The 7,453-nt window shown below is 29.1% G+C and overlaps 2 long non-coding RNA genes across 4 annotated transcripts; one reads left to right on the forward strand and one right to left on the reverse strand.

The window, feature by feature from the left end:
- Positions 1-1,178: 1,178 nt before the first annotated feature.
- LOC115232946 lies at positions 1,179-1,865 on the forward strand. The gene is made up of 2 exons (XR_003883690.1): positions 1,179-1,326; positions 1,385-1,865. It is a non-coding gene; the product is annotated as an uncharacterized LOC115232946 (long non-coding RNA).
- Positions 1,866-2,197: 332 nt separating this feature from the next.
- On the reverse strand, positions 2,198-5,363 carry LOC115232947. 3 transcript variants are annotated; one of them, XR_003883693.1, is made up of 4 exons: positions 5,307-5,363; positions 3,055-3,121; positions 2,431-2,538; positions 2,198-2,333 (listed from the first exon to the last, which is right to left on the reverse strand). It is a non-coding gene; the product is annotated as an uncharacterized LOC115232947 (long non-coding RNA). The 3 variants fall into 3 exon arrangements; XR_003883692.1 differs by lacking the exons at positions 3,055-3,121; positions 5,307-5,363 and adding exons at positions 2,750-2,849; positions 2,923-2,967; XR_003883691.1 differs by lacking the exons at positions 3,055-3,121; positions 5,307-5,363 and adding an exon at positions 2,750-2,890.
- Between the last annotated feature and the right edge of the window lie 2,090 nt (positions 5,364-7,453).

The following is a 7,453-nucleotide window of genomic DNA, read 5'->3' on the forward strand; positions in this document are numbered from 1 at the left end:
ATTCCCCTTCCATTTATATATGTTCTAAGGTCACATGTTGAACATGTATATCTACAGATACGATGGATACGATGCTTGTATGCGTCAACAAATGGCGCGCATGCGCACTTTCGAACAGTTACTCATAAGAGAGAAGCAACTACGATTTTTTTTCTTACTTCCTTCGGACACATTTCAGCTTGCTATTCTTTTTCCATTTATATATGTTCTAAAACCCGTATCAGACTATGCATTGAGATTGAAATTTGATAGATTGCCCAATCAGGACAAGGAAATTTTAGTTCCTTTTATCTTGATTGGTCAAATTTCAATCTTCAATACGTAGTCTGATACTGGCTTAAGGTTATATCTATCATGACACATGCTGGGCTGCGTTCGAAAAAATCATCCGTGTGCACACGAGCTTTGTTCTATCTTTGTTCAACTTTTAGTAAATAACAAAGATAGAATAACGCTCATGTGCAAACAGGTGGTGTTTCCGAACGTAGCCCTAATATAGCTGTATTTCGCTGATATGACAGATTTCCTAACTATAAATATACTAAAAATTTGTTGATAAATATTTAATTTCTCATCTTAAATTTTGATAAAAATATATTCCTTTAATGTTTTTTCGTATAAAAACAAGTGTTAGAAAAATAAAAACCATTACTCGGTACTCTATCAAAAAAATAATACACCATTAAAAGCTATGCATTTAAAGAACATGATAGAAATTAGATGGAAGACATTAAATAAATCCATTTTACTAAAATCTAAGATGAGCGGGAGAAACTAAACATTTATCAACGAATTTTTGTGTATTTAAGATTGGGAAATCTGTCATATCAACGAAATAAAGCGATATCAGCATGCGTCGTGATAAACATAACCTGTGATATATACACAGAATGTTTTTAAAAATATCCTTAAGTAAAAGATTAATAAGCGATTAAAATGTTGTACATGAGATTGCAATTTTTCGAAGCGAGACGCGTTACCTATTCTCATCGCCAGTCACTTTGGGAGCGAAAGGAAAGTATTTTTTAGTGCGGGCAATAAAAATGAATTGGTTGAGAAATTTCAATTGATAATTTATACAGATTTGTTCTCACTTTTACTTATTTCTATATTTTAATTTATTAACTTATTCAAGGAGATATCTTTTTATGAAAGATACTTTTATATTTTATAGATTCTGCATTATCCTCGAATGCAATTACAAAATAGAACGAATGAAAAAAAATGAAAAGAAAAATGTAAAACGATTTGATATCGTGCTATCAATGGTTATCAAACTATTACTATCAAAATAACTAATTAGACATATCCCTGAAAACGTCTGCGGTAAGAAATTACAAATTTATTTTATAATGTTTACTTTATGATGATTTTATGATGTTAGGAAGATTGACTGATCGACTAAAAGAAAAGAGGGAAGAAAAAGAACAAACTGGTGGAAGAAAAACCAACTTCGATGAAATACGATGAAAAAGCTAAACGATAGAATATTTCAGAATAAAATTAAGATTGTTAAATGATACTTAGTGTGTTACATACAAAAATGACCATGTAGATTAGTATTATTAATTTATGTTATTCACGTTATCAACAAAACTGTTATGTACATCACTATTGTCCAAAAGTGGCAGATGGTGGCACATTTCTCTTTCACTATCATTACTCTCTCCAGATAATTGCCTATGAAGATATATCACTCTTAGATAATGCTGATATACATAAAATGCAAACGCAATATACATTGCAAATACTATTATTGCTTCAGTTTTAAACTGTTAATACTTAATTTACTTATTTTTTATGATTTAATATCGTACTTAGAAAAATATAAATGAATTTATTGTATTAATAAAATTATTAATCTGTAATATGATTTTCATTTTAATATTTCTGTTCTCATCAAATCGTATATATGCAACATGTCACTAAAGACTTATTGCACATATGTGAGTTTATTAAGTTAAAACATTAGGAGGATCAGATTAGAATTTATTAGTAAATATAGTTATATTTCTCTAATCTATACTTATTCTTATAAAAAAACTTGAGTTCAATATAAAATCATATAAAAAAGCAAACAAATTGTTAACAGTTTAATACTGAAGTAATAATGGTATTTACAAAAGATATTTTTTATTTGCTTTTTAATTAAGGTTTTGTTGAAATTGAAAAAAACATTAAGAATGATATAGTCATATTTTTATATAACACCAAGTATCACATTTAATATTCTTAACTTTATTCTGAAATATTTTGTCGCTCTACTGTTCTCCACCGAATCTAGCTTTTCTTTCTCTAAAATATTCTGAAAGAGATAGTTCACATTAATTCACCTGGAAAAGAAGTCAATAACAAAATCAGAGTTAAATAAAGATGTAAATATATATTTTTCCTTGAAAGGTATTTACAAAAAGGCTCCTATTCGCTTACCTTTTCCATTAAATTAGAGGATAAAGAGGTTACTAGTGACAAATTATACAGAGGTCTCAATATTTTCTCCTTGCTTCTTTAGTGTTTCATCTTTTCTCAAGCAGCGTGCTACATCAAGAAGTAATAATTGTTAACATAATTCATAAATTGACATTTTAGCTTCATATAATGTACATCATAAAATAAATCATTAATTTCTTATCGCATAAAATTCTAATTCTAAATTTTTCGCTATTTTCTTTTTCTGAAACAAGAAATTACAGCATTACAAATTAATTAATATTTATATAATTTTTGTATTACATTAAACGTACATTACTCTTAAGGTGATGCCGGACCGTCCTGTTTTACCGGTCATAATAATTACACTTTGTAGACCGAAATTTTTTTATTGGTTACATGAAATAAGAAATCCTTTTCTACGATTAAAGTATATACATCAACAAAGTGGGAACCTTTTACGTTAAAAACAAAGAAAAGCTAAAAAATTACAGTTTTTTTACCGGCTTCTTGCGTCAGGTCGTAACAATATTTGCTTAATATAATTATTATGGTCGGTAAAACAGAACGGTCCGGCATCCTCTTAAAGAATCTAAATCTGCATACATATATTTTGGATCTTACCTACATCTGATAACACAACAGAAATACATATTTTCAGTATTATCATATGTTTTACTTCCATTTTTGTCTAGAACAAAAAATTATGAATTTTATAAATTTAAGAAAGTAATTTTATAAATTTATACTCATAGTATGCATATAATAAATTATACACGTAACATTTCTACATATTTTAAGTTGATATATTTACATTTTTAATTTGTATTTTTATAATTAATACTTATTTAATTGTATGTTATACCCTAATATAAACAAAGGTTTTTTAATATAGATATATCCTAATATAAACAAAGGTTTTTTAATATAGAAATGTAACTATAGGGCTGCGTTCCGTTTCACGCATTGAGCGCATAGATCGCCTGGAAATCTATAATATATGTTACGTGAACTATAGATTTCCATGCAATCTATGCGCTCAATGCGTGAAACGGAACGCAGCCTAGGTCTGCTCGTTTTGTTGCATGTTTTTTTACACGTTTTACTAGGACTGCGTTCTATTAAACGATCGCAATACTTGCGAGCATTTTCTGTCTTCGTTTCACTTTCGGTGAAAAACAAGGATAAAATGATTCCACCAGCGTTGCAATCGGCAAGTGGAACGTAGCTTAATGGTTGTCTTTTCTTTTCTTTCCAATGCCTGAATATTTGGGGCGTTCCACTTAACGACCGCAACGCTTGCGAGCATCATCTGTCTTTGTTTAACTTTTGGTGAACAACAAGGATGAGATAATACTGTGAGCGTTGCGGACGTTAAGTGGAACGCGCCTATATACGTTCTTCTTATTTTAATTATGAAAAATGTGTAAAATGCAAGTAAAATGAACAGACTTTATGAGAATTGAATACAATATTTGAAAATGTGAAAGAAAATTGTTTTTACTTACCTTTCATGATATTATGCAAATTTATTTTGGTGATTTCTCTTTCCAAAGTATATTTAAATACTCAACATTTGCTGTAATATAGAAAAAAACATATATAATAACAAGTATACAATAATATATAATGTTTTCAATATAAATTATAATATAAATCTAATAAGATCTAGTCAGGCGCATTTTCAATATTAATGTAAAAATGTATAGTACAGTGCTCGGATTTAGTTGCACATTTCGGCCCGATACCATGGCTCACGCCTATTGCCCCCCACTCATCGCTCATACGTTAACGACGAGTCGCCAGATACGCGTAACTAAGGAGAGCGACGCTTTGTCTCAGGAGTGTCCGTATATAAGAATGTCCAAATATAATAGTAAGACAATACTTTTCTAAATGCACCGCGAAAATTCTCAAAATTAAAAGTTTTTCTTCAATATTTTATTTTTACACATTTTTCATAATTAAAATAAGAAGAACGTATATAGGCGCGTTCCACTTAACGTCCGCAACGCTCACAGTATTATCTCATCCTTGTTGTTCACCAAAAGTTAAACAAAGACAGATGATGCTCGCAAGCGTTGCGGTCGTTAAGTGGAACGCCCCAAATATTCAGGCATTGGAAAGAAAAGAAAAGACAACCATTAAGCTACGTTCCACTTGCCGATTGCAACGCTGGTGGAATCATTTTATCCTTGTTTTTCACCGAAAGTGAAACGAAGACAGAAAATGCTCGCAAGTATTGCGATCGTTTAATAGAACGCAGTCCTAGTAAAACGTGTAAAAAAACATGCAACAAAACGAGCAGACCTAGGCTGCGTTCCGTTTCACGCATTGAGCGCATAGATCGCATGGAAATCTATAGTTCACGTAACATATATTATAGATTTCCAGGCGATCTATGCGCTCAATGCGTGAAACGGAACGCAGCCTAGGTCTGCTCGTTTTGTTGCATGTTTTTTTACACGTTTTACTAGGACTGCGTTCTATTAAACGATCGCAATACTTGCGAGCATTTTCTGTCTTCGTTTCACTTTCGGTGAAAAACAAGGATAAAATGATTCCACCAGCGTTGCAATCGGCAAGTGGAACGTAGCTTAATGGTTGTCTTTTCTTTTCTTTCCAATGCCTGAATATTTGGGGCGTTCCACTTAACGACCGCAACGCTTGCGAGCATCATCTGTCTTTGTTTAACTTTTGGTGAACAACAAGGATGAGATAATACTGTGAGCGTTGCGGACGTTAAGTGGAACGCGCCTATATACGTTCTTCTTATTTTAATTATGAAAAATGTGTAAAATGCAAGTAAAATGAACAGACTTTATGAGAATTGAATACAATATTTGAAAATGTGAAAGAAAATTGTTTTTACTTACCTTTCATGATATTATGCAAATTTATTTTGGTGATTTCTCTTTCCAAAGTATATTTAAATACTCAACATTTGCTGTAATATAGAAAAAAAACATATATAATAATAAATATACAATAATATATGTTTTCAATATAAATTATAATATAAATCTAATAAGATCTAGTCAAGCGCATTTTCAATATTAACGTAAAAATGTATAGTAATATTATCCAATATTTTTCCGAAGAGTTTTACAAAAAAATGACTAACGATGCCGCACTACAATTTGTACTGGATGATATTATCATATCAAGTATCATATCATCAAGCCCACAATATGCGCCATCACAAATTTTTTGCGCCGTTATGCGAATAAGAAGTGATTGTTGAGAACAAAGCTTTCGTCTCTTGTCTTTTGTTTTAACCTTTCATTTTTTGGCAGTGTTAATTGTTACGCGTGATTGCTTGTGGAAAACATGTACGCATTAATTAAATTTTCCGATGAAACATATTATGTTTGTAAAATCTCGAGACTTGCTTTATTTTCACGTACTTTATGTGCTAAGAAAGAAAAATGTACGGGAATACATCATCAAATACAAATTATAGTGCGGCATCGTAAGTCATTTTTTTGTAAAACTTTTTGGAAAAATTTTAGATAATATTACTATACATTTTTACATTAATATTGAAAATGCGCCTGACTAGGTCTTATTAGATTTGTATTATAATTTATATGCAAAACATTTTATATCATTGTATATTTGTTATTATATGTGTTTTTTTGTATTACAGCAAATGTTGAACATCTAAATACACTTAAGAAAAATTTGGAAAGAGGAATCCCAAAAATAAGTTTGCATGATATCACAAAAAGTAAGTAGAAAAAATTTTCCTTCACATTTTCAAATATTGTATTCAACTCTTATAAAGTCTTCATTTTACTTGCATTTTACACACTTTTCACACTTAAAATGAGAAAAACGTATATATTCAGGCATTGAAAGAAAAAAAGACAATAACTAATAAAACGTGTAAAAAAATATGCAACAAAACGAGCAAACCTATAGTAACATTTCTATATTAAAAGATCTTCGTTTATATTAGGGTATAACATATATTAAACACTATTATACTATTATGTATAAATTATAAAAATGCAGATTAAAAATGTAAATATATCAACTAAAAATATGTAAAAATGTTATGTGTATAATTTATAATATAAGCATACTATGAGTGTAAATTTATAAAATTATTTTTTTAAATTTATAATTTTTTGTTCTAGGCAAAGATAGAAATAAAACATATGACAATGTTGAAAATATTTCTGTTGTGTTATCAGATGTAGGTAAGATTCAAAATATGTATGCAGATCTAGAATCTTTAAAAGTATTGTACATTTAATGTAATACAAAAATTATATAAATATTGATTAATTTACAAAGTTGTTGTAATTTCTCGTTTCAGATAAAGAGAATAGCAAAAACCAGAATAATTCTAAGGATATTATTACTATTGTATCAAACATAGGTAAAATCAATGTATATATATGTATCTACAATTGGAATTTTTTAAAGTCATTATTATATTTAATATAAGCACATTTTGTTAATATTAATTAATATTACAAACTACAATAATTTCTCGTTTTAGATAAAAATAATGAAAATGATGATATTAAAAATAATAATAAAAAAGACGATACTAACATTGCGGCAGTTGTGTTATCAGACACAGGTAAGATTATCCCAAGTATGTTTGTAAAATCCATGTAAATATTACGAGAAGTGTACCTTCTCGATATTACATGCACAAACATTGAATATTTATTATTCCATTTTTAATCAGCTTATTCCTTCTATATGTCTCAATTTGCTTTTTTTTTACTGAATCAAACAAGTTGGTTACTTAGTAAACGAACGAGTAAACAAACTAAAGAAGCAAATTGAGTTGTAGAAATATGAAGAAGTAGTCTTGCTTGCTAGTCAGAAACTAGCATATGCGCAGTCAATATTTTTAATTGTAGGATATGAATAATTAAAATATTATTTCCTCACCTATCACATTTAAGAATTTTCTAATAATGATACACTTTTACAGCAAAAAAGATAGAGGAGAGCGAATCAAATGATGATTCTGAATATTATCCTTCAAATGAATCTTATT

The sequence above is a fragment of the Formica exsecta genome, unplaced genomic scaffold (genome assembly GCF_003651465.1).
Source record: "Formica exsecta isolate Colony F162 unplaced genomic scaffold, ASM365146v1 scaffold1515, whole genome shotgun sequence".
Taxonomy (NCBI): Eukaryota; Metazoa; Arthropoda; class Insecta; order Hymenoptera; family Formicidae; genus Formica; species Formica exsecta.